Below are 26,284 nucleotides of genomic sequence, written 5' to 3'. Positions count from 1 at the left end.
AATGTTGCAATGGAGTGTCTCCATCTGCTGGTGGTATTGGAAAGGCATTAGTGCTATGACAGGGTCTGAAGAAGAAGAAGAAGAAGAAGACGGAAAAAAATATATATAAAAAGAAAAAGAGAGAGAGAGAGAGAGACTGACTTAGTGAGCGAGTGAGTGAGAGAGTGAGAGTGAGTGAGAGTGAATGAGTGAGTGAGTGATTGAGTGAGTGAGTGAGTGAGTGAGAACAAATGAGTTAAAGCAAGTGAGTGAGAGAGATCGAATGAATGAAAGTCTGAATGACAGAAAGAAAAAAGGATGAAGAAAGAAGCATGAAGAAAAAAAAATGTATATGGAGTTGCTGACATGAGTGCAATCTACAAAGCCGTTGAGGCTGATCCTCATGGGAGGATTATTGCACCAGGACCCTTAGCACTTTTAAAATGCCATTCAATGCCACAGGCTAGATGTAAACTGCAGATGACCATGTTGTGGTAGTTACCATGGATACCCAAGTGATGTGTGAGCTAACACATAGGCCCAACAGATTCCAAGAAGGCCAGAATCACCAGCGGCACCACCATCGATTGTCAGGTCACCCGGATTCAGCAAATACCAGAGTCCAAAATGATGCAGGTTTATACTGTTAATTTTCAGTTTATCGTTACAGTTGGTGTTATTCCATGTCGGAAGGGACGCAGCTACAGCCAGTGGGGTAATAATTTTCAGTTTATCGTTACAGTTGGTGTTATTCCATGTCGGAAGGGACGCAGCTACAGCCAGTGGGGTAACTAGAGACAGGCAGGCAGCTATGTGCAACAAAGGTAGGCGTGTTGTTTTCATATGCAGATCTGAAATATTGTCTTATATGCAAGAGGAGGAGTGATGGGGGTTCAGGCAAAAGCCAGGCTATGGATTGCATTGCTAAATGCTCCATCAGAGTGCAATGGTCGCCTGTCCTTTTTTTAAGTGATGATGTGGGTTTAGCCTGTGCTGTATGTATGTATGGGTGGCTGACTGCCACCCACCCAGAAAGTGTATGGGAGGCTGGTTGGCTGCCAGCCTTCCTTCCATTCCTATGAGTAATGTGAGTGCTCATGAAGGGGACATGGTTGGGTCCACCCCTTTCCCGGTTATCCCCTCTAGGCCTTTTGGCTTAGATCAAGTGTAAAAAAAGAAAGGATCTTGCGACAGATCGCATCCTGAGGCACGTTTTTTTTTGTGTGAATACTTGCACTTGGGTGACTTGTGAGCACATACTGATACATACGTTCCCTATCTGGGGACCATAAATTAAATGGATTTTTGAGAAAGGGAGCTGATTTGGAAGCTTGCTTCTGTCGCCCTATGCATTGACCCGATGTGGCAGTATCTTCGGGTAGTGAACAGTGCACCACCCCATTCCAGTGTTAAACAAGAAAGATTCTCATTTAATCCTCCGTGGGTGAGAATTTGAGTTTGAGAATTGGAGACCAAAATGATGAGTTGCACTGACTGGTTTATGAACGTCTATTCATTTAGCGTTTTAATGACCATGTTTGCACACTGATTGGTGTAAAAAAATAAAATAAAACTAAATAATAATCTAGCACACCTGTGCAGGTTTGACATGACATGACAGGTAGCTGTCTTGTGGGTGGTGCTGAATCCTGTTAAATGACATGAGGGTCTCATGCCTATACACAAGGGTGTGTCATTGCTGTTGCTTGACCATGCATTGGTTTCTGTGGTCAGTGAATGATAAAAACAAAATTTACCATCCATTGATGGATGGGAAATCCGCCATGAGGCATTTGTTTTTAGAAACTGCTGCTCACAACCAATGTTGCAATGGAGTGTCTCCATCTGCTGGTGGTATTGGAAAGGCATTAGTGCTATGACAGGGTCTGAAGAAGAAGAAGAAGAAGAAGAAGACGGAAAAAAATATATATAAAAAGAAAAAGAGAGAGAGAGAGAGAGACTGACTTAGTGAGCGAGTGAGTGAGAGAGTGAGAGTGAGTGAGAGTGAATGAGTGAGTGAGTGATTGAGTGAGTGAGTGAGTGAGAACAAATGAGTTAAAGCAAGTGAGTGAGAGAGATCGAATGAATGAAAGTCTGAATGACAGAAAGAAAAAAGGATGAAGAAAGAAGCATGAAGAAAAAAAAATGTATATGGAGTTGCTGACATGAGTGCAATCTACAAAGCCGTTGAGGCTGATCCTCATGGGAGGATTATTGCACCAGGACCCTTAGCACTTTTAAAATGCCATTCAATGCCACGGGCTAGATGTAAACTGCAGATGACCATGTTGTGGTAGTTACCATGGATACCCAAGTGATGTGTGAGCTAACACATAGGCCCAACAGATTCCAAGAAGGCCAGAATCACCAGCGGCACCACCATCGATTGTCAGGTCACCCGGATTCAGCAAATACCAGAGTCCAAAATGATGCAGGTTTATACTGTTAATTTTCAGTTTATCGTTACAGTTGGTGTTATTCCATGTCGGAAGGGACGCAGCTACAGCCAGTGGGGTAACTAGAGACAGGCAGGCAGCTATGTGCAACAAAGGTAGGCGTGTTGTTTTCATATGCAGATCTGAAATATTGTCTTATATGCAAGAGGAGGAGTGATGGGGGTTCAGGCAAAAGCCAGGCTATGGATTGCATTGCTAAATGCTCCATCAGAGTGCAATGGTCGCCTGTCCTTTTTTTAAGTGATGATGTGGGTTTAGCCTGTGCTGTATGTATGTATGGGTGGCTGACTGCCACCCACCCAGAAAGTGTATGGGAGGCTGGTTGGCTGCCAGCCTTCCTTCCATTCCTATGAGTAATGTGAGTGCTCATGAAGGGGACATGGTTGGGTCCACCCCTTTCCCGGTTATCCCCTCTAGGCCTTTTGGCTTAGATCAAGTGTAAAAAAAGAAAGGATCTTGCGACAGATCGCATCCTGAGGCACGTTTTTTTTTGTGTGAATACTTGCACTTGGGTGACTTGTGAGCACATACTGATACATACGTTCCCTATCTGGGGACCATAAATTAAATGGATTTTTGAGAAAGGGAGCTGATTTGGAAGCTTGCTTCTGTCGCCCTATGCATTGACCCGATGTGGCAGTATCTTCGGGTAGTGAACAGTGCACCACCCCATTCCAGTGTTAAACAAGAAAGATTCTCATTTAATCCTCCGTGGGTGAGAATTTGAGTTTGAGAATTGGAGACCAAAATGATGAGTTGCACTGACTGGTTTATGAACGTCTATTCATTTAGCGTTTTAATGACCATGTTTGCACACTGATTGGTGTAAAAAAATAAAATAAAACTAAATAATAATAATCTAGCACACCTGTGCAGGTTTGACATGACATGACAGGTAGCTGTCTTGTGGGTGGTGCTGAATCCTGTTAAATGACATGAGGGTCTCATGCCTATACACAAGGGTGTGTCATTGCTGTTGCTTGACCATGCATTGGTTTCTGTGGTCAGTGAATGATAAAAACAAAATTTACCATCCATTGATGGATGGGAAATCCGCCATGAGGCATTTGTTTTTAGAAACTGCTGCTCACAACCAATGTTGCAATGGAGTGTCTCCATCTGCTGGTGGTATTGGAAAGGCATTAGTGCTATGACAGGGTCTGAAGAAGAAGAAGAAGAAGAAGAAGACGGAAAAAAATATATATAAAAAGAAAAAGAGAGAGAGAGAGAGAGACTGACTTAGTGAGCGAGTGAGTGAGAGAGTGAGAGTGAGTGAGAGTGAATGAGTGAGTGAGTGATTGAGTGAGTGAGTGAGTGAGTGAGAACAAATGAGTTAAAGCAAGTGAGTGAGAGAGATCGAATGAATGAAAGTCTGAATGACAGAAAGAAAAAAGGATGAAGAAAGAAGCATGAAGAAAAAAAAATGTATATGGAGTTGCTGACATGAGTGCAATCTACAAAGCCGTTGAGGCTGATCCTCATGGGAGGATTATTGCACCAGGACCCTTAGCACTTTTAAAATGCCATTCAATGCCACGGGCTAGATGTAAACTGCAGATGACCATGTTGTGGTAGTTACCATGGATACCCAAGTGATGTGTGAGCTAACACATAGGCCCAACAGATTCCAAGAAGGCCAGAATCACCAGCGGCACCACCATCGATTGTCAGGTCACCCGGATTCAGCAAATACCAGAGTCCAAAATGATGCAGGTTTATACTGTTAATTTTCAGTTTATCGTTACAGTTGGTGTTATTCCATGTCGGAAGGGACGCAGCTACAGCCAGTGGGGTAACTAGAGACAGGCAGGCAGCTATGTGCAACAAAGGTAGGCGTGTTGTTTTCATATGCAGATCTGAAATATTGTCTTATATGCAAGAGGAGGAGTGATGGGGGTTCAGGCAAAAGCCAGGCTATGGATTGCATTGCTAAATGCTCCATCAGAGTGCAATGGTCGCCTGTCCTTTTTTTAAGTGATGATGTGGGTTTAGCCTGTGCTGTATGTATGTATGGGTGGCTGACTGCCACCCACCCAGAAAGTGTATGGGAGGCTGGTTGGCTGCCAGCCTTCCTTCCATTCCTATGAGTAATGTGAGTGCTCATGAAGGGGACATGGTTGGGTCCACCCCTTTCCCGGTTATCCCCTCTAGGCCTTTTGGCTTAGATCAAGTGTAAAAAAAAGAAAGGATCTTGCGACAGATCGCATCCTGAGGCACGTTTTTTTTTGTGTGAATACTTGCACTTGGGTGACTTGTGAGCACATACTGATACATACGTTCCCTATCTGGGGACCATAAATTAAATGGATTTTTGAGAAAGGGAGCTGATTTGGAAGCTTGCTTCTGTCGCCCTATGCATTGACCCGATGTGGCAGTATCTTCGGGTAGTGAACAGTGCACCACCCCATTCCAGTGTTAAACAAGAAAGATTCTCATTTAATCCTCCGTGGGTGAGAATTTGAGTTTGAGAATTGGAGACCAAAATGATGAGTTGCACTGACTGGTTTATGAACGTCTATTCATTTAGCGTTTTAATGACCATGTTTGCACACTGATTGGTGTAAAAAAATAAAATAAAACTAAATAATAATAATCTAGCACACCTGTGCAGGTTTGACATGACATGACAGGTAGCTGTCTTGTGGGTGGTGCTGAATCCTGTTAAATGACATGAGGGTCTCATGCCTATACACAAGGGTGTGTCATTGCTGTTGCTTGACCATGCATTGGTTTCTGTGGTCAGTGAATGATAAAAACAAAATTTACCATCCATTGATGGATGGGAAATCCGCCATGAGGCATTTGTTTTTAGAAACTGCTGCTCACAACCAATGTTGCAATGGAGTGTCTCCATCTGCTGGTGGTATTGGAAAGGCATTAGTGCTATGACAGGGTCTGAAGAAGAAGAAGAAGAAGAAGAAGACGGAAAAAAATATATATAAAAAGAAAAAGAGAGAGAGAGAGAGAGAGAGACTGACTTAGTGAGCGAGTGAGTGAGAGAGTGAGAGTGAGTGAGAGTGAATGAGTGAGTGAGTGATTGAGTGAGTGAGTGAGTGAGAACAAATGAGTTAAAGCAAGTGAGTGAGAGAGATCGAATGAATGAAAGTCTGAATGACAGAAAGAAAAAAGGATGAAGAAAGAAGCATGAAGAAAAAAAAATGTATATGGAGTTGCTGACATGAGTGCAATCTACAAAGCCGTTGAGGCTGATCCTCATGGGAGGATTATTGCACCAGGACCCTTAGCACTTTTAAAATGCCATTCAATGCCACGGGCTAGATGTAAACTGCAGATGACCATGTTGTGGTAGTTACCATGGATACCCAAGTGATGTGTGAGCTAACACATAGGCCCAACAGATTCCAAGAAGGCCAGAATCACCAGCGGCACCACCATCGATTGTCAGGTCACCCGGATTCAGCAAATACCAGAGTCCAAAATGATGCAGGTTTATACTGTTAATTTTCAGTTTATCGTTACAGTTGGTGTTATTCCATGTCGGAAGGGACGCAGCTACAGCCAGTGGGGTAACTAGAGACAGGCAGGCAGCTATGTGCAACAAAGGTAGGCGTGTTGTTTTCATATGCAGATCTGAAATATTGTCTTATATGCAAGAGGAGGAGTGATGGGGGTTCAGGCAAAAGCCAGGCTATGGATTGCATTGCTAAATGCTCCATCAGAGTGCAATGGTCGCCTGTCCTTTTTTTAAGTGATGATGTGGGTTTAGCCTGTGCTGTATGTATGTATGGGTGGCTGACTGCCACCCACCCAGAAAGTGTATGGGAGGCTGGTTGGCTGCCAGCCTTCCTTCCATTCCTATGAGTAATGTGAGTGCTCATGAAGGGGACATGGTTGGGTCCACCCCTTTCCCGGTTATCCCCTCTAGGCCTTTTGGCTTAGATCAAGTGTAAAAAAAGAAAGGATCTTGCGACAGATCGCATCCTGAGGCACGTTTTTTTTTGTGTGAATACTTGCACTTGGGTGACTTGTGAGCACATACTGATACATACGTTCCCTATCTGGGGACCATAAATTAAATGGATTTTTGAGAAAGGGAGCTGATTTGGAAGCTTGCTTCTGTCGCCCTATGCATTGACCCGATGTGGCAGTATCTTCGGGTAGTGAACAGTGCACCACCCCATTCCAGTGTTAAACAAGAAAGATTCTCATTTAATCCTCCGTGGGTGAGAATTTGAGTTTGAGAATTGGAGACCAAAATGATGAGTTGCACTGACTGGTTTATGAACGTCTATTCATTTAGCGTTTTAATGACCATGTTTGCACACTGATTGGTGTAAAAAAATAAAATAAAACTAAATAATAATAATCTAGCACACCTGTGCAGGTTTGACATGACATGACAGGTAGCTGTCTTGTGGGTGGTGCTGAATCCTGTTAAATGACATGAGGGTCTCATGCCTATACACAAGGGTGTGTCATTGCTGTTGCTTGACCATGCATTGGTTTCTGTGGTCAGTGAATGATAAAAACAAAATTTACCATCCATTGATGGATGGGAAATCCGCCATGAGGCATTTGTTTTTAGAAACTGCTGCTCACAACCAATGTTGCAATGGAGTGTCTCCATCTGCTGGTGGTATTGGAAAGGCATTAGTGCTATGACAGGGTCTGAAGAAGAAGAAGAAGAAGAAGAAGACGGAAAAAAATATATATAAAAAGAAAAAGAGAGAGAGAGAGAGAGACTGACTTAGTGAGCGAGTGAGTGAGAGAGTGAGAGTGAGTGAGAGTGAATGAGTGAGTGAGTGATTGAGTGAGTGAGTGAGTGAGTGAGAACAAATGAGTTAAAGCAAGTGAGTGAGAGAGATCGAATGAATGAAAGTCTGAATGACAGAAAGAAAAAAGGATGAAGAAAGAAGCATGAAGAAAAAAAAATGTATATGGAGTTGCTGACATGAGTGCAATCTACAAAGCCGTTGAGGCTGATCCTCATGGGAGGATTATTGCACCAGGACCCTTAGCACTTTTAAAATGCCATTCAATGCCACGGGCTAGATGTAAACTGCAGATGACCATGTTGTGGTAGTTACCATGGATACCCAAGTGATGTGTGAGCTAACACATAGGCCCAACAGATTCCAAGAAGGCCAGAATCACCAGCGGCACCACCATCGATTGTCAGGTCACCCGGATTCAGCAAATACCAGAGTCCAAAATGATGCAGGTTTATACTGTTAATTTTCAGTTTATCGTTACAGTTGGTGTTATTCCATGTCGGAAGGGACGCAGCTACAGCCAGTGGGGTAACTAGAGACAGGCAGGCAGCTATGTGCAACAAAGGTAGGCGTGTTGTTTTCATATGCAGATCTGAAATATTGTCTTATATGCAAGAGGAGGAGTGATGGGGGTTCAGGCAAAAGCCAGGCTATGGATTGCATTGCTAAATGCTCCATCAGAGTGCAATGGTCGCCTGTCCTTTTTTTAAGTGATGATGTGGGTTTAGCCTGTGCTGTATGTATGTATGGGTGGCTGACTGCCACCCACCCAGAAAGTGTATGGGAGGCTGGTTGGCTGCCAGCCTTCCTTCCATTCCTATGAGTAATGTGAGTGCTCATGAAGGGGACATGGTTGGGTCCACCCCTTTCCCGGTTATCCCCTCTAGGCCTTTTGGCTTAGATCAAGTGTAAAAAAAAGAAAGGATCTTGCGACAGATCGCATCCTGAGGCACGTTTTTTTTTGTGTGAATACTTGCACTTGGGTGACTTGTGAGCACATACTGATACATACGTTCCCTATCTGGGGACCATAAATTAAATGGATTTTTGAGAAAGGGAGCTGATTTGGAAGCTTGCTTCTGTCGCCCTATGCATTGACCCGATGTGGCAGTATCTTCGGGTAGTGAACAGTGCACCACCCCATTCCAGTGTTAAACAAGAAAGATTCTCATTTAATCCTCCGTGGGTGAGAATTTGAGTTTGAGAATTGGAGACCAAAATGATGAGTTGCACTGACTGGTTTATGAACGTCTATTCATTTAGCGTTTTAATGACCATGTTTGCACACTGATTGGTGTAAAAAAATAAAATAAAACTAAATAATAATAATCTAGCACACCTGTGCAGGTTTGACATGACATGACAGGTAGCTGTCTTGTGGGTGGTGCTGAATCCTGTTAAATGACATGAGGGTCTCATGCCTATACACAAGGGTGTGTCATTGCTGTTGCTTGACCATGCATTGGTTTCTGTGGTCAGTGAATGATAAAAACAAAATTTACCATCCATTGATGGATGGGAAATCCGCCATGAGGCATTTGTTTTTAGAAACTGCTGCTCACAACCAATGTTGCAATGGAGTGTCTCCATCTGCTGGTGGTATTGGAAAGGCATTAGTGCTATGACAGGGTCTGAAGAAGAAGAAGAAGAAGAAGAAGAAGAAGACGGAAAAAAATATATATAAAAAGAAAAAGAGAGAGAGAGAGAGAGACTGACTTAGTGAGCGAGTGAGTGAGAGAGTGAGAGTGAGTGAGAGTGAATGAGTGAGTGAGTGATTGAGTGAGTGAGTGAGTGAGAACAAATGAGTTAAAGCAAGTGAGTGAGAGAGATCGAATGAATGAAAGTCTGAATGACAGAAAGAAAAAAGGATGAAGAAAGAAGCATGAAGAAAAAAAAATGTATATGGAGTTGCTGACATGAGTGCAATCTACAAAGCCGTTGAGGCTGATCCTCATGGGAGGATTATTGCACCAGGACCCTTAGCACTTTTAAAATGCCATTCAATGCCACGGGCTAGATGTAAACTGCAGATGACCATGTTGTGGTAGTTACCATGGATACCCAAGTGATGTGTGAGCTAACACATAGGCCCAACAGATTCCAAGAAGGCCAGAATCACCAGCGGCACCACCATCGATTGTCAGGTCACCCGGATTCAGCAAATACCAGAGTCCAAAATGATGCAGGTTTATACTGTTAATTTTCAGTTTATCGTTACAGTTGGTGTTATTCCATGTCGGAAGGGACGCAGCTACAGCCAGTGGGGTAACTAGAGACAGGCAGGCAGCTATGTGCAACAAAGGTAGGCGTGTTGTTTTCATATGCAGATCTGAAATATTGTCTTATATGCAAGAGGAGGAGTGATGGGGGTTCAGGCAAAAGCCAGTCTATGGATTGCATTGCTAAATGCTCCATCAGAGTGCAATGGTCGCCTGTCCTTTTTTTAAGTGATGATGTGGGTTTAGCCTGTGCTGTATGTATGTATGGGTGGCTGACTGCCACCCACCCAGAAAGTGTATGGGAGGCTGGTTGGCTGCCAGCCTTCCTTCCATTCCTATGAGTAATGTGAGTGCTCATGAAGGGGACATGGTTGGGTCCACCCCTTTCCCGGTTATCCCCTCTAGGCCTTTTGGCTTAGATCAAGTGTAAAAAAAGAAAGGATCTTGCGACAGATCGCATCCTGAGGCACGTTTTTTTTTGTGTGAATACTTGCACTTGGGTGACTTGTGAGCACATACTGATACATACGTTCCCTATCTGGGGACCATAAATTAAATGGATTTTTGAGAAAGGGAGCTGATTTGGAAGCTTGCTTCTGTCGCCCTATGCATTGACCCGATGTGGCAGTATCTTCGGGTAGTGAACAGTGCACCACCCCATTCCAGTGTTAAACAAGAAAGATTCTCATTTAATCCTCCGTGGGTGAGAATTTGAGTTTGAGAATTGGAGACCAAAATGATGAGTTGCACTGACTGGTTTATGAACGTCTATTCATTTAGCGTTTTAATGACCATGTTTGCACACTGATTGGTGTAAAAAAATAAAATAAAACTAAATAATAATAATCTAGCACACCTGTGCAGGTTTGACATGACATGACAGGTAGCTGTCTTGTGGGTGGTGCTGAATCCTGTTAAATGACATGAGGGTCTCATGCCTATACACAAGGGTGTGTCATTGCTGTTGCTTGACCATGCATTGGTTTCTGTGGTCAGTGAATGATAAAAACAAAATTTACCATCCATTGATGGATGGGAAATCCGCCATGAGGCATTTGTTTTTAGAAACTGCTGCTCACAACCAATGTTGCAATGGAGTGTCTCCATCTGCTGGTGGTATTGGAAAGGCATTAGTGCTATGACAGGGTCTGAAGAAGAAGAAGAAGAAGAAGAAGAAGAAGACGGAAAAAAATATATATAAAAAGAAAAAGAGAGAGAGAGAGAGAGACTGACTTAGTGAGCGAGTGAGTGAGAGAGTGAGAGTGAGTGAGAGTGAATGAGTGAGTGAGTGATGAGTGAGTGAGTGAGTGAGTGAGTGAGTGAGAACAAATGAGTTAAAGCAAGTGAGTGAGAGAGATCGAATGAATGAAAGTCTGAATGACAGAAAGAAAAAAGGATGAAGAAAGAAGCATGAAGAAAAAAAAATGTATATGGAGTTGCTGACATGAGTGCAATCTACAAAGCCGTTGAGGCTGATCCTCATGGGAGGATTATTGCACCAGGACCCTTAGCACTTTTAAAATGCCATTCAATGCCACGGGCTAGATGTAAACTGCAGATGACCATGTTGTGGTAGTTACCATGGATACCCAAGTGATGTGTGAGCTAACACATAGGCCCAACAGATTCCAAGAAGGCCAGAATCACCAGCGGCACCACCATCGATTGTCAGGTCACCCGGATTCAGCAAATACCAGAGTCCAAAATGATGCAGGTTTATACTGTTAATTTTCAGTTTATCGTTACAGTTGGTGTTATTCCATGTCGGAAGGGACGCAGCTACAGCCAGTGGGGTAACTAGAGACAGGCAGGCAGCTATGTGCAACAAAGGTAGGCGTGTTGTTTTCATATGCAGATCTGAAATATTGTCTTATATGCAAGAGGAGGAGTGATGGGGGTTCAGGCAAAAGCCAGGCTATGGATTGCATTGCTAAATGCTCCATCAGAGTGCAATGGTCGCCTGTCCTTTTTTTAAGTGATGATGTGGGTTTAGCCTGTGCTGTATGTATGTATGGGTGGCTGACTGCCACCCACCCAGAAAGTGTATGGGAGGCTGGTTGGCTGCCAGCCTTCCTTCCATTCCTATGAGTAATGTGAGTGCTCATGAAGGGGACATGGTTGGGTCCACCCCTTTCCCGGTTATCCCCTCTAGGCCTTTTGGCTTAGATCAAGTGTAAAAAAAGAAAGGATCTTGCGACAGATCGCATCCTGAGGCACGTTTTTTTTTGTGTGAATACTTGCACTTGGGTGACTTGTGAGCACATACTGATACATACGTTCCCTATCTGGGGACCATAAATTAAATGGATTTTTGAGAAAGGGAGCTGATTTGGAAGCTTGCTTCTGTCGCCCTATGCATTGACCCGATGTGGCAGTATCTTCGGGTAGTGAACAGTGCACCACCCCATTCCAGTGTTAAACAAGAAAGATTCTCATTTAATCCTCCGTGGGTGAGAATTTGAGTTTGAGAATTGGAGACCAAAATGATGAGTTGCACTGACTGGTTTATGAACGTCTATTCATTTAGCGTTTTAATGACCATGTTTGCACACTGATTGGTGTAAAAAAATAAAATAAAACTAAATAATAATAATCTAGCACACCTGTGCAGGTTTGACATGACATGACAGGTAGCTGTCTTGTGGGTGGTGCTGAATCCTGTTAAATGACATGAGGGTCTCATGCCTATACACAAGGGTGTGTCATTGCTGTTGCTTGACCATGCATTGGTTTCTGTGGTCAGTGAATGATAAAAACAAAATTTACCATCCATTGATGGATGGGAAATCCGCCATGAGGCATTTGTTTTTAGAAACTGCTGCTCACAACCAATGTTGCAATGGAGTGTCTCCATCTGCTGGTGGTATTGGAAAGGCATTAGTGCTATGACAGGGTCTGAAGAAGAAGAAGAAGAAGAAGAAGAAGAAGAAGAAGAAGAAGACGGAAAAAAATATATATAAAAAGAAAAAGAGAGAGAGAGAGAGAGACTGACTTAGTGAGCGAGTGAGTGAGAGAGTGAGAGTGAGTGAGAGTGAATGAGTGAGTGAGTGATTGAGTGAGTGAGTGAGTGAGTGAGAACAAATGAGTTAAAGCAAGTGAGTGAGAGAGATCGAATGAATGAAAGTCTGAATGACAGAAAGAAAAAAGGATGAAGAAAGAAGCATGAAGAAAAAAAAATGTATATGGAGTTGCTGACATGAGTGCAATCTACAAAGCCGTTGAGGCTGATCCTCATGGGAGGATTATTGCACCAGGACCCTTAGCACTTTTAAAATGCCATTCAATGCCACGGGCTAGATGTAAACTGCAGATGACCATGTTGTGGTAGTTACCATGGATACCCAAGTGATGTGTGAGCTAACACATAGGCCCAACAGATTCCAAGAAGGCCAGAATCACCAGTGGCACCACCATCGATTGTCAGGTCACCCGGATTCAGCAAATACCAGAGTCCAAAATGATGCAGGTTTATACTGTTAATTTTCAGTTTATCGTTACAGTTGGTGTTATTCCATGTCGGAAGGGACGCAGCTACAGCCAGTGGGGTAACTAGAGACAGGCAGGCAGCTATGTGCAACAAAGGTAGGCGTGTTGTTTTCATATGCAGATCTGAAATATTGTCTTATATGCAAGAGGAGGAGTGATGGGGGTTCAGGCAAAAGCCAGGCTATGGATTGCATTGCTAAATGCTCCATCAGAGTGCAATGGTCGCCTGTCCTTTTTTTAAGTGATGATGTGGGTTTAGCCTGTGCTGTATGTATGTATGGGTGGCTGACTGCCACCCACCCAGAAAGTGTATGGGAGGCTGGTTGGCTGCCAGCCTTCCTTCCATTCCTATGAGTAATGTGAGTGCTCATGAAGGGGACATGGTTGGGTCCACCCCTTTCCCGGTTATCCCCTCTAGGCCTTTTGGCTTAGATCAAGTGTAAAAAAAGAAAGGATCTTGCGACAGATCGCATCCTGAGGCACGTTTTTTTTTGTGTGAATACTTGCACTTGGGTGACTTGTGAGCACATACTGATACATACGTTCCCTATCTGGGGACCATAAATTAAATGGATTTTTGAGAAAGGGAGCTGATTTGGAAGCTTGCTTCTGTCGCCCTATGCATTGACCCGATGTGGCAGTATCTTCGGGTAGTGAACAGTGCACCACCCCATTCCAGTGTTAAACAAGAAAGATTCTCATTTAATCCTCCGTGGGTGAGAATTTGAGTTTGAGAATTGGAGACCAAAATGATGAGTTGCACTGACTGGTTTATGAACGTCTATTCATTTAGCGTTTTAATGACCATGTTTGCACACTGATTGGTGTAAAAAAATAAAATAAAACTAAATAATAATAATCTAGCACACCTGTGCAGGTTTGACATGACATGACAGGTAGCTGTCTTGTGGGTGGTGCTGAATCCTGTTAAATGACATGAGGGTCTCATGCCTATACACAAGGGTGTGTCATTGCTGTTGCTTGACCATGCATTGGTTTCTGTGGTCAGTGAATGATAAAAACAAAATTTACCATCCATTGATGGATGGGAAATCCGCCATGAGGCATTTGTTTTTAGAAACTGCTGCTCACAACCAATGTTGCAATGGAGTGTCTCCATCTGCTGGTGGTATTGGAAAGGCATTAGTGCTATGACAGGGTCTGAAGAAGAAGAAGAAGAAGAAGAAGAAGACGGAAAAAAAATATATATAAAAAGAAAAAGAGAGAGAGAGAGAGAGACTGACTTAGTGAGCGAGTGAGTGAGAGTGAATGAGTGAGTGAGTGATTGAGTGAGTGAGTGAGTGAGTGAGAACAAATGAGTTAAAGCAAGTGAGTGAGAGAGATCGAATGAATGAAAGTCTGAATGACAGAAAGAAAAAAGGATGAAGAAAGAAGCATGAAGAAAAAAAAATGTATATGGAGTTGCTGACATGAGTGCAATCTACAAAGCCGTTGAGGCTGATCCTCATGGGAGGATTATTGCACCAGGACCCTTAGCACTTTTAAAATGCCATTCAATGCCACGGGCTAGATGTAAACTGCAGATGACCATGTTGTGGTAGTTACCATGGATACCCAAGTGATGTGTGAGCTAACACATAGGCCCAACAGATTCCAAGAAGGCCAGAATCACCAGCGGCACCACCATCGATTGTCAGGTCACCCGGATTCAGCAAATACCAGAGTCCAAAATGATGCAGGTTTATACTGTTAATTTTCAGTTTATCGTTACAGTTGGTGTTATTCCATGTCGGAAGGGACGCAGCTACAGCCAGTGGGGTAACTAGAGACAGGCAGGCAGCTATGTGCAACAAAGGTAGGCGTGTTGTTTTCATATGCAGATCTGAAATATTGTCTTATATGCAAGAGGAGGAGTGATGGGGGTTCAGGCAAAAGCCAGGCTATGGATTGCATTGCTAAATGCTCCATCAGAGTGCAATGGTCGCCTGTCCTTTTTTTAAGTGATGATGTGGGTTTAGCCTGTGCTGTATGTATGTATGGGTGGCTGACTGCCACCCACCCAGAAAGTGTATGGGAGGCTGGTTGGCTGCCAGCCTTCCTTCCATTCCTATGAGTAATGTGAGTGCTCATGAAGGGGACATGGTTGGGTCCACCCCTTTCCCGGTTATCCCCTCTAGGCCTTTTGGCTTAGATCAAGTGTAAAAAAAGAAAGGATCTTGCGACAGATCGCATCCTGAGGCACATTTTTTTTTGTGTGAATACTTGCACTTGGGTGACTTGTGAGCACATACTGATACATACGTTCCCTATCTGGGGACCATAAATTAAATGGATTTTTGAGAAAGGGAGCTGATTTGGAAGCTTGCTTCTGTCGCCCTATGCATTGACCCGATGTGGCAGTATCTTCGGGTAGTGAACAGTGCACCACCCCATTCCAGTGTTAAACAAGAAAGATTCTCATTTAATCCTCCGTGGGTGAGAATTTGAGTTTGAGAATTGGAGACCAAAATGATGAGTTGCACTGACTGGTTTATGAACGTCTATTCATTTAGCGTTTTAATGACCATGTTTGCACACTGATTGGTGTAAAAAAATAAAATAAAACTAAATAATAATAATCTAGCACACCTGTGCAGGTTTGACATGACATGACAGGTAGCTGTCTTGTGGGTGGTGCTGAATCCTGTTAAATGACATGAGGGTCTCATGCCTATACACAAGGGTGTGTCATTGCTGTTGCTTGACCATGCATTGGTTTCTGTGGTCAGTGAATGATAAAAACAAAATTTACCATCCATTGATGGATGGGAAATCCGCCATGAGGCATTTGTTTTTAGAAACTGCTGCTCACAACCAATGTTGCAATGGAGTGTCTCCATCTGCTGGTGGTATTGGAAAGGCATTAGTGCTATGACAGGGTCTGAAGAAGAAGAAGAAGAAGAAGAAGAAGACGGAAAAAAATATATATAAAAAGAAAAAGAGAGAGAGAGAGAGAGACTGACTTAGTGAGCGAGTGAGTGAGAGAGTGAGAGTGAGTGAGAGTGAATGAGTGAGTGAGTGATTGAGTGAGTGAGTGAGTGAGTGAGAACAAATGAGTTAAAGCAAGTGAGTGAGAGAGATCGAATGAATGAAAGTCTGAATGACAGAAAGAAAAAAGGATGAAGAAAGAAGCATGAAGAAAAAAAAATGTATATGGAGTTGCTGACATGAGTGCAATCTACAAAGCCGTTGAGGCTGATCCTCATGGGAGGATTATTGCACCAGGACCCTTAGCACTTTTAAAATGCCATTCAATGCCACGGGCTAGATGTAAACTGCAGATGACCATGTTGTGGTAGTTACCATGGATACCCAAGTGATGTGTGAGCTAACACATAGGCCCAACAGATTCCAAGAAGGCCAGAATCACCAGCGGCACCACCATCGATTGTCAGGTCACCCGGATTCAGCAAATACCAGAGTCCAAAATGATGCAGGTTTATACTGTTAATTTTCAGTTTATCGTTACAGTTGGTGTTATTCCATGTCGGAAGGGACGCAGCTACAGCCAGTGGGGTAACTAGAGACAGGCAGGCAGCTATGTGCAACAAAGGTAGGCGTGTTGTTTTCATATGCAGATCTGAAATATTGTCTTATATGCAAGAGGAGGAGTGATGGGGGTTCAGGCAAAAGCCAGGCTATGGATTGCATTGCTAAATGCTCCATCAGAGTGCAATGGTCGCCTGTCCTTTTTTTAAGTGATGATGTGGGTTTAGCCTGTGCTGTATGTATGTATGGGTGGCTGACTGCCACCCACCCAGAAAGTGTATGGGAGGCTGGTTGGCTGCCAGCCTTCCTTCCATTCCTATGAGTAATGTGAGTGCTCATGAAGGGGACATGGTTGGGTCCACCCCTTTCCCGGTTATCCCCTCTAGGCCTTTTGGCTTAGATCAAGTGTAAAAAAAGAAAGGATCTTGCGACAGATCGCATCCTGAGGCACGTTTTTTTTTGTGTGAATACTTGCACTTGGGTGACTTGTGAGCACATACTGATACATACGTTCCCTATCTGGGGACCATAAATTAAATGGATTTTTGAGAAAGGGAGCTGATTTGGAAGCTTGCTTCTGTCGCCCTATGCATTGACCCGATGTGGCAGTATCTTCGGGTAGTGAACAGTGCACCACCCCATTCCAGTGTTAAACAAGAAAGATTCTCATTTAATCCTCCGTGGGTGAGAATTTGAGTTTGAGAATTGGAGACCAAAATGATGAGTTGCACTGACTGGTTTATGAACGTCTATTCATTTAGCGTTTTAATGACCATGTTTGCACACTGATTGGTGTAAAAAAATAAAATAAAACTAAATAATAATAATCTAGCACACCTGTGCAGGTTTGACATGACATGACAGGTAGCTGTCTTGTGGGTGGTGCTGAATCCTGTTAAATGACATGAGGGTCTCATGCCTATACACAAGGGTGTGTCATTGCTGTTGCTTGACCATGCATTGGTTTCTGTGGTCAGTGAATGATAAAAACAAAATTTACCATCCATTGATGGATGGGAAATCCGCCATGAGGCATTTGTTTTTAGAAACTGCTGCTCACAACCAATGTTGCAATGGAGTGTCTCCATCTGCTGGTGGTATTGGAAAGGCATTAGTGCTATGACAGGGTCTGAAGAAGAAGAAGAAGAAGAAGAAGAAGAAGAAGAAGAAGAAGAAGACGGAAAAAAATATATATAAAAAGAAAAAGAGAGAGAGAGAGAGAGACTGACTTAGTGAGCGAGTGAGTGAGAGAGTGAGAGTGAGTGAGAGTGAATGAGTGAGTGAGTGATTGAGTGAGTGAGTGAGTGAGTGAGTGAGAACAAATGAGTTAAAGCAAGTGAGTGAGAGAGATCGAATGAATGAAAGTCTGAATGACAGAAAGAAAAAAGGATGAAGAAAGAAGCATGAAGAAAAAAAATGTATATGGAGTTGCTGACATGAGTGCAATCTACAAAGCCGTTGAGGCTGGTCCTCATGGGAGGATTATTGCACCAGGACCCTTAGCACTTTTAAAATGCCATTCAATGCCACGGGCTAGATGTAAACTGCAGATGACCATGTTGTGGTAGTTACCATGGATACCCAAGTGATGTGTGAGCTAACACATAGGCCCAACAGATTCCAAGAAGGCCAGAATCACCAGCGGCACCACCATCGATTGTCAGGTCACCCGGATTCAGCAAATACCAGAGTCCAAAATGATGCAGGTTTATACTGTTAATTTTCAGTTTATCGTTACAGTTGGTGTTATTCCATGTCGGAAGGGACGCAGCTACAGCCAGTGGGGTAACTAGAGACAGGCAGGCAGCTATGTGCAACAAAGGTAGGCGTGTTGTTTTCATATGCAGATCTGAAATATTGTCTTATATGCAAGAGGAGGAGTGATGGGGGTTCAGGCAAAAGCCAGGCTATGGATTGCATTGCTAAATGCTCCATCAGAGTGCAATGGTCGCCTGTCCTTTTTTTAAGTGATGATGTGGGTTTAGCCTGTGCTGTATGTATGTATGGGTGGCTGACTGCCACCCACCCAGAAAGTGTATGGGAGGCTGGTTGGCTGCCAGCCTTCCTTCCATTCCTATGAGTAATGTGAGTGCTCATGAAGGGGACATGGTTGGGTCCACCCCTTTCCCGGTTATCCCCTCTAGGCCTTTTGGCTTAGATCAAGTGTAAAAAAAGAAAGGATCTTGCGACAGATCGCATCCTGAGGCACGTTTTTTTTTGTGTGAATACTTGCACTTGGGTGACTTGTGAGCACATACTGATACATACGTTCCCTATCTGGGGACCATAAATTAAATGGATTTTTGAGAAAGGGAGCTGATTTGGAAGCTTGCTTCTGTCGCCCTATGCATTGACCCGATGTGGCAGTATCTTCGGGTAGTGAACAGTGCACCACCCCATTCCAGTGTTAAACAAGAAAGATTCTCATTTAATCCTCCGTGGGTGAGAATTTGAGTTTGAGAATTGGAGACCAAAATGATGAGTTGCACTGACTGGTTTATGAACGTCTATTCATTTAGCGTTTTAATGACCATGTTTGCACACTGATTGGTGTAAAAAAATAAAATAAAACTAAATAATAATAATCTAGCACACCTGTGCAGGTTTGACATGACATGACAGGTAGCTGTCTTGTGGGTGGTGCTGAATCCTGTTAAATGACATGAGGGTCTCATGCCTATACACAAGGGTGTGTCATTGCTGTTGCTTGACCATGCATTGGTTTCTGTGGTCAGTGAATGATAAAAACAAAATTTACCATCCATTGATGGATGGGAAATCCGCCATGAGGCATTTGTTTTTAGAAACTGCTGCTCACAACCAATGTTGCAATGGAGTGTCTCCATCTGCTGGTGGTATTGGAAAGGCATTAGTGCTATGACAGGGTCTGAAGAAGAAGAAGAAGAAGAAGAAGAAGAAGACGGAAAAAAATATATATAAAAAGAAAAAGAGAGAGAGAGAGAGAGACTGACTTAGTGAGCAAGTGAGTGAGAGAGTGAGAGTGAGTGAGAGTGAATGAGTGAGTGAGTGATTGAGTGAGTGAGTGAGTGAGAACAAATGAGTTAAAGCAAGTGAGTGAGAGAGATCGAATGAATGAAAGTCTGAATGACAGAAAGAAAAAAGGATGAAGAAAGAAGCATGAAGAAAAAAAAATGTATATGGAGTTGCTGACATGAGTGCAATCTACAAAGCCGTTGAGGCTGATCCTCATGGGAGGATTATTGCACCAGGACCCTTAGCACTTTTAAAATGCCATTCAATGCCACGGGCTAGATGTAAACTGCAGATGACCATGTTGTGGTAGTTACCATGGATACCCAAGTGATGTGTGAGCTAACACATAGGCCCAACAGATTCCAAGAAGGCCAGAATCACCAGCGGCACCACCATCGATTGTCAGGTCACCCGGATTCAGCAAATACCAGAGTCCAAAATGATGCAGGTTTATACTGTTAATTTTCAGTTTATCGTTACAGTTGGTGTTATTCCATGTCGGAAGGGACGCAGCTACAGCCAGTGGGGTAACTAGAGACAGGCAGGCAGCTATGTGCAACAAAGGTAGGCGTGTTGTTTTCATATGCAGATCTGAAATATTGTCTTATATGCAAGAGGAGGAGTGATGGGGGTTCAGGCAAAAGCCAGGCTATGGATTGCATTGCTAAATGCTCCATCAGAGTGCAATGGTCGCCTGTCCTTTTTTTAAGTGATGATGTGGGTTTAGCCTGTGCTGTATGTATGTATGGGTGGCTGACTGCCACCCACCCAGAAAGTGTATGGGAGGCTGGTTGGCTGCCAGCCTTCCTTCCATTCCTATGAGTAATGTGAGTGCTCATGAAGGGGACATGGTTGGGTCCACCCCTTTCCCGGTTATCCCCTCTAGGCCTTTTGGCTTAGATCAAGTGTAAAAAAAGAAAGGATCTTGCGACAGATCGCATCCTGAGGCACGTTTTTTTTTGTGTGAATACTTGCACTTGGGTGACTTGTGAGCACATACTGATACATACGTTCCCTATCTGGGGACCATAAATTAAATGGATTTTTGAGAAAGGGAGCTGATTTGGAAGCTTGCTTCTGTCGCCCTATGCATTGACCCGATGTGGCAGTATCTTCGGGTAGTGAACAGTGCACCACCCCATTCCAGTGTTAAACAAGAAAGATTCTCATTTAATCCTCCGTGGGTGAGAATTTGAGTTTGAGAATTGGAGACCAAAATGATGAGTTGCACTGACTGGTTTATGAACGTCTATTCATTTAGCGTTTTAATGACCATGTTTGCACACTGATTGGTGTAAAAAAATAAAATAAAACTAAATAATAATAATCTAGCACACCTGTGCAGGTTTGACATGACATGACAGGTAGCTGTCTTGTGGGTGGTGCTGAATCCTGTTAAATGACATGAGGGTCTCATGCCTATACACAAGGGTGTGTCATTGCTGTTGCTTGACCATGCATTGGTTTCTGTGGTCAGTGAATGATAAAAACAAAATTTACCATCCATTGATGGATGGGAAATCCGCCATGAGGCATTTGTTTTTAGAAACTGCTGCTCACAACCAATGTTGCAATGGAGTGTCTCCATCTGCTGGTGGTATTGGAAAGGCATTAGTGCTATGACAGGGTCTGAAGAAGAAGAAGAAGAAGAAGAAGAAGAAGAAGACGGAAAAAAATATATATAAAAAGAAAAAGAGAGAGAGAGAGAGAGACTGACTTAGTGAGCGAGTGAGTGAGAGAGTGAGAGTGAGTGAGAGTGAATGAGTGAGTGAGTGATTGAGTGAGTGAGTGAGTGAGTGAGAACAAATGAGTTAAAGCAAGTGAGTGAGAGAGATCGAATGAATGAAAGTCTGAATGACAGAAAGAAAAAAGGATGAAGAAAGAAGCATGAAGAAAAAAAAATGTATATGGAGTTGCTGACATGAGTGCAATCTACAAAGCCGTTGAGGCTGATCCTCATGGGAGGATTATTGCACCAGGACCCTTAGCACTTTTAAAATGCCATTCAATGCCACGGGCTAGATGTAAACTGCAGATGACCATGTTGTGGTAGTTACCATGGATACCCAAGTGATGTGTGAGCTAACACATAGGCCCAACAGATTCCAAGAAGGCCAGAATCACCAGTGGCACCACCATCGATTGTCAGGTCACCCGGATTCAGCAAATACCAGAGTCCAAAATGATGCAGGTTTATACTGTTAATTTTCAGTTTATCGTTACAGTTGGTGTTATTCCATGTCGGAAGGGACGCAGCTACAGCCAGTGGGGTAACTAGAGACAGGCAGGCAGCTATGTGCAACAAAGGTAGGCGTGTTGTTTTCATATGCAGATCTGAAATATTGTCTTATATGCAAGAGGAGGAGTGATGGGGGTTCAGGCAAAAGCCAGGCTATGGATTGCATTGCTAAATGCTCCATCAGAGTGCAATGGTCGCCTGTCCTTTTTTTAAGTGATGATGTGGGTTTAGCCTGTGCTGTATGTATGTATGGGTGGCTGACTGCCACCCACCCAGAAAGTGTATGGGAGGCTGGTTGGCTGCCAGCCTTCCTTCCATTCCTATGAGTAATGTGAGTGCTCATGAAGGGGACATGGTTGGGTCCACCCCTTTCCCGGTTATCCCCTCTAGGCCTTTTGGCTTAGATCAAGTGTAAAAAAAGAAAGGATCTTGCGACAGATCGCATCCTGAGGCACGTTTTTTTTTGTGTGAATACTTGCACTTGGGTGACTTGTGAGCACATACTGATACATACGTTCCCTATCTGGGGACCATAAATTAAATGGATTTTTGAGAAAGGGAGCTGATTTGGAAGCTTGCTTCTGTCGCCCTATGCATTGACCCGATGTGGCAGTATCTTCGGGTAGTGAACAGTGCACCACCCCATTCCAGTGTTAAACAAGAAAGATTCTCATTTAATCCTCCGTGGGTGAGAATTTGAGTTTGAGAATTGGAGACCAAAATGATGAGTTGCACTGACTGGTTTATGAACGTCTATTCATTTAGCGTTTTAATGACCATGTTTGCACACTGATTGGTGTAAAAAAATAAAATAAAACTAAATAATAATAATCTAGCACACCTGTGCAGGTTTGACATGACATGACAGGTAGCTGTCTTGTGGGTGGTGCTGAATCCTGTTAAATGACATGAGGGTCTCATGCCTATACACAAGGGTGTGTCATTGCTGTTGCTTGACCATGCATTGGTTTCTGTGGTCAGTGAATGATAAAAACAAAATTTACCATCCATTGATGGATGGGAAATCCGCCATGAGGCATTTGTTTTTAGAAACTGCTGCTCACAACCAATGTTGCAATGGAGTGTCTCCATCTGCTGGTGGTATTGGAAAGGCATTAGTGCTATGACAGGGTCTGAAGAAGAAGAAGAAGAAGAAGAAGACGGAAAAAAAATATATATAAAAAGAAAAAGAGAGAGAGAGAGAGAGACTGACTTAGTGAGCGAGTGAGTGAGAGAGTGAGAGTGAGTGAGAGTGAATGAGTGAGTGAGTGATTGAGTGAGTGAGTGAGTGAGTGAGAACAAATGAGTTAAAGCAAGTGAGTGAGAGAGATCGAATGAATGAAAGTCTGAATGACAGAAAGAAAAAAGGATGAAGAAAGAAGCATGAAGAAAAAAAAATGTATATGGAGTTGCTGACATGAGTGCAATCTACAAAGCCGTTGAGGCTGATCCTCATGGGAGGATTATTGCACCAGGACCCTTAGCACTTTTAAAATGCCATTCAATGCCACGGGCTAGATGTAAACTGCAGATGACCATGTTGTGGTAGTTACCATGGATACCCAAGTGATGTGTGAGCTAACACATAGGCCCAACAGATTCCAAGAAGGCCAGAATCACCAGCGGCACCACCATCGATTGTCAGGTCACCCGGATTCAGCAAATACCAGAGTCCAAAATGATGCAGGTTTATACTGTTAATTTTCAGTTTATCGTTACAGTTGGTGTTATTCCATGTCGGAAGGGACGCAGCTACAGCCAGTGGGGTAACTAGAGACAGGCAGGCAGCTATGTGCAACAAAGGTAGGCGTGTTGTTTTCATATGCAGATCTGAAATATTGTCTTATATGCAAGAGGAGGAGTGATGGGGGTTCAGGCAAAAGCCAGGCTATGGATTGCATTGCTAAATGCTCCATCAGAGTGCAATGGTCGCCTGTCCTTTTTTTAAGTGATGATGTGGGTTTAGCCTGTGCTGTATGTATGTATGGGTGGCTGACTGCCACCCACCCAGAAAGTGTATGGGAGGCTGGTTGGCTGCCAGCCTTCCTTCCATTCCTATGAGTAATGTGAGTGCTCATGAAGGGGACATGGTTGGGTCCACCCCTTTCCCGGTTATCCCCTCTAGGCCTTTTGGCTTAGATCAAGTGTAAAAAAAGAAAGGATCTTGCGACAGATCGCATCCTGAGGCACGTATTTTTTTGTGTGAATACTTGCACTTGGGTGACTTGTGAGCACATACTGATACATACGTTCCCTATCTGGGGACCATAAATTAAATGGATTTTTGAGAAAGGGAGCTGATTTGGAAGCTTGCTTCTGTCGCCCTATGCATTGACCCGATGTGGCAGTATGTTCGGGTAGTGAACAGTGCACCACCACATTCCAGTGTTAAACAAGAAAGATTCTCATTTAATCCTCCGTGGGTGAGAATTTGAGTTTGAGAATTGGAGACCAAAATGATGAGTTGCACTGACTGGTTTATGAACGTCTATTCATTTAGCGTTTTAATGACCATGTTTGCACACTGATTGGTGTAAAAAAATAAAATAAAACTAAATAATAATAATCTAGCACACCTGTGCAGGTTTGACATGACATGACAGGTAGCTGTCTTGTGGGTGGTGCTGAATCCTGTTAAATGACATGAGGGTCTCATGCCTATACACAAGGGTGTGTCATTGCTGTTGCTTGACCATGCATTGGTTTCTGTGGTCAGTGAATGATAAAAACAAAATTTACCATCCATTGATGGATGGGAAATCCGCCATGAGGCATTTGTTTTTAGAAACTGCTGCTCACAACCAATGTTGCAATGGAGTGTCTCCATCTGCTGGTGGTATTGGAAAGGCATTAGTGCTATGACAGGGTCTGAAGAAGAAGAAGAAGAAGAAGAAGAAGAAGAAGAAGACGGAAAAAAATATATATAAAAAGAAAAAGAGAGAGAGAGAGAGAGACTGACTTAGTGAGCGAGTGAGTGAGAGAGTGAGAGTGAGTGAGAGTGAATGAGTGAGTGGGTGATTGAGTGAGTGAGTGAGTGAGTGAGAACAAATGAGTTAAAGCAAGTGAGTGAGAGAGATCGAATGAATGAAAGTCTGAATGACAGAAAGAAAAAAGGATGAAGAAAGAAGCATGAAGAAAAAAAAATGTATATGGAGTTGCTGACATGAGTGCAATCTACAAAGCCGTTGAGGCTGATCCTCATGGGAGGATTATTGCACCAGGACCCTTAGCACTTTTAAAATGCCATTCAATGCCACGGGCTAGATGTAAACTGCAGATGACCATGTTGTGGTAGTTACCATGGATACCCAAGTGATGTGTGAGCTAACACATAGGCCCAACAGATTCCAAGAAGGCCAGAATCACCAGCGGCACCACCATCGATTGTCAGGTCACCCGGATTCAGCAAATACCAGAGTCCAAAATGATGCAGGTTTATACTGTTAATTTTCAGTTTATCGTTACAGTTGGTGTTATTCCATGTCGGAAGGGACGCAGCTACAGCCAGTGGGGTAACTAGAGACAGGCAGGCAGCTATGTGCAACAAAGTTAGGCGTGTTGTTTTCATATGCAGATCTGAAATATTGTCTTATATGCAAGAGGAGGAGTGATGGGGGTTCAGGCAAAAGCCAGGCTATGGATTGCATTGCTAAATGCTCCATCAGAGTGCAATGGTCGCCTGTCCTTTTTTTAAGTGATGATGTGGGTTTAGCCTGTGCTGTATGTATGTATGGGTGGCTGACTGCCACCCACCCAGAAAGTGTATGGGAGGCTGGTTGGCTGCCAGCCTTCCTTCCATTCCTATGAGTAATGTGAGTGCTCATGAAGGGGACATGGTTGGGTCCACCCCTTTCCCGGTTATCCCCTCTAGGCCTTTTGGCTTAGATCAAGTGTAAAAAAAGAAAGGATCTTGCGACAGATCGCATCCTGAGGCACGTTTTTTTTTGTGTGAATACTTGCACTTGGGTGACTTGTGAGCACATACTGATACATACGTTCCCTATCTGGGGACCATAAATTAAACGGATTTTTGAGAAAGGGAGCTGATTTGGAAGCTTGCTTCTGTCGCCCTATGCATTGACCCGATGTGGCAGTATCTTCGGGTAGTGAACAGTGCACCACCCCATTCCAGTGTTAAACAAGAAAGATTCTCATTTAATCCTCCGTGGGTGAGAATTTGAGTTTGAGAATTGGAGACCAAAATGATGAGTTGCACTGACTGGTTTATGAACGTCTATTCATTTAGCGTTTTAATGACCATGTTTGCACACTGATTGGTGTAAAAAAATAAAATAAAACTAAATAATAATAATCTAGCACACCTGTGCAGGTTTGACATGACATGACAGGTAGCTGTCTTGTGGGTGGTGCTGAATCCTGTTAAATGACATGAGGGTCTCATGCCTATACACAAGGGTGTGTCATTGCTGTTGCTTGACCATGCATTGGTTTCTGTGGTCAGTGAATGATAAAAACAAAATTTACCATCCATTGATGGATGGGAAATCCGCCATGAGGCATTTGTTTTTAGAAACTGCTGCTCACAACCAATGTTGCAATGGAGTGTCTCCATCTGCTGGTGGTATTGGAAAGGCATTAGTGCTATGACAGGGTCTGAAGAAGAAGAAGAAGAAGAAGAAGAAGAAGACGGAAAAAAATATATATAAAAAGAAAAAGAGAGAGAGAGAG

At 43.3% G+C, this 26,284-nt stretch overlaps 15 pseudogenes; all 15 read left to right on the top strand.

Moving 5' to 3' along the window:
* Nucleotides 1-1,114: 1,114 nt before the first annotated feature.
* On the top strand, nucleotides 1,115-1,378 carry LOC130286046 (U2 spliceosomal RNA; annotated as a pseudogene).
* Nucleotides 1,379-2,841: 1,463 nt separating this feature from the next.
* LOC130286045 (U2 spliceosomal RNA) lies at nucleotides 2,842-3,105 on the top strand (annotated as a pseudogene).
* Nucleotides 3,106-4,575: 1,470 nt separating this feature from the next.
* On the top strand, nucleotides 4,576-4,840 carry LOC130288550 (U2 spliceosomal RNA; annotated as a pseudogene).
* Nucleotides 4,841-6,310: 1,470 nt separating this feature from the next.
* Nucleotides 6,311-6,574, top strand: LOC130286044 (U2 spliceosomal RNA; annotated as a pseudogene).
* Nucleotides 6,575-8,044: 1,470 nt separating this feature from the next.
* Nucleotides 8,045-8,309, top strand: LOC130288549 (U2 spliceosomal RNA; annotated as a pseudogene).
* A 1,472-nt stretch (nucleotides 8,310-9,781) lies between these two features.
* Nucleotides 9,782-10,045, top strand: LOC130286043 (U2 spliceosomal RNA; annotated as a pseudogene).
* Nucleotides 10,046-11,528: 1,483 nt separating this feature from the next.
* LOC130286042 (U2 spliceosomal RNA) lies at nucleotides 11,529-11,792 on the top strand (annotated as a pseudogene).
* A 1,488-nt stretch (nucleotides 11,793-13,280) lies between these two features.
* Nucleotides 13,281-13,544, top strand: LOC130286041 (U2 spliceosomal RNA; annotated as a pseudogene).
* Nucleotides 13,545-15,000: 1,456 nt separating this feature from the next.
* Nucleotides 15,001-15,264, top strand: LOC130285597 (U2 spliceosomal RNA; annotated as a pseudogene).
* Nucleotides 15,265-16,737: 1,473 nt separating this feature from the next.
* Nucleotides 16,738-17,001, top strand: LOC130286040 (U2 spliceosomal RNA; annotated as a pseudogene).
* A 1,494-nt stretch (nucleotides 17,002-18,495) lies between these two features.
* On the top strand, nucleotides 18,496-18,759 carry LOC130286039 (U2 spliceosomal RNA; annotated as a pseudogene).
* A 1,472-nt stretch (nucleotides 18,760-20,231) lies between these two features.
* LOC130286037 (U2 spliceosomal RNA) lies at nucleotides 20,232-20,495 on the top strand (annotated as a pseudogene).
* A 1,479-nt stretch (nucleotides 20,496-21,974) lies between these two features.
* LOC130286036 (U2 spliceosomal RNA) lies at nucleotides 21,975-22,238 on the top strand (annotated as a pseudogene).
* Nucleotides 22,239-23,709: 1,471 nt separating this feature from the next.
* Nucleotides 23,710-23,973, top strand: LOC130289394 (U2 spliceosomal RNA; annotated as a pseudogene).
* A 1,482-nt stretch (nucleotides 23,974-25,455) lies between these two features.
* On the top strand, nucleotides 25,456-25,719 carry LOC130288484 (U2 spliceosomal RNA; annotated as a pseudogene).
* The last annotated feature ends 565 nt before the right edge of the window (nucleotides 25,720-26,284 follow it).

The sequence above is a fragment of the Hyla sarda genome, chromosome 8 (assembly GCF_029499605.1).
Source record: "Hyla sarda isolate aHylSar1 chromosome 8, aHylSar1.hap1, whole genome shotgun sequence".
Taxonomy (NCBI): domain Eukaryota; kingdom Metazoa; phylum Chordata; class Amphibia; order Anura; family Hylidae; genus Hyla; species Hyla sarda.
This window is presented reverse-complemented; position numbering and strand designations above follow the sequence as displayed.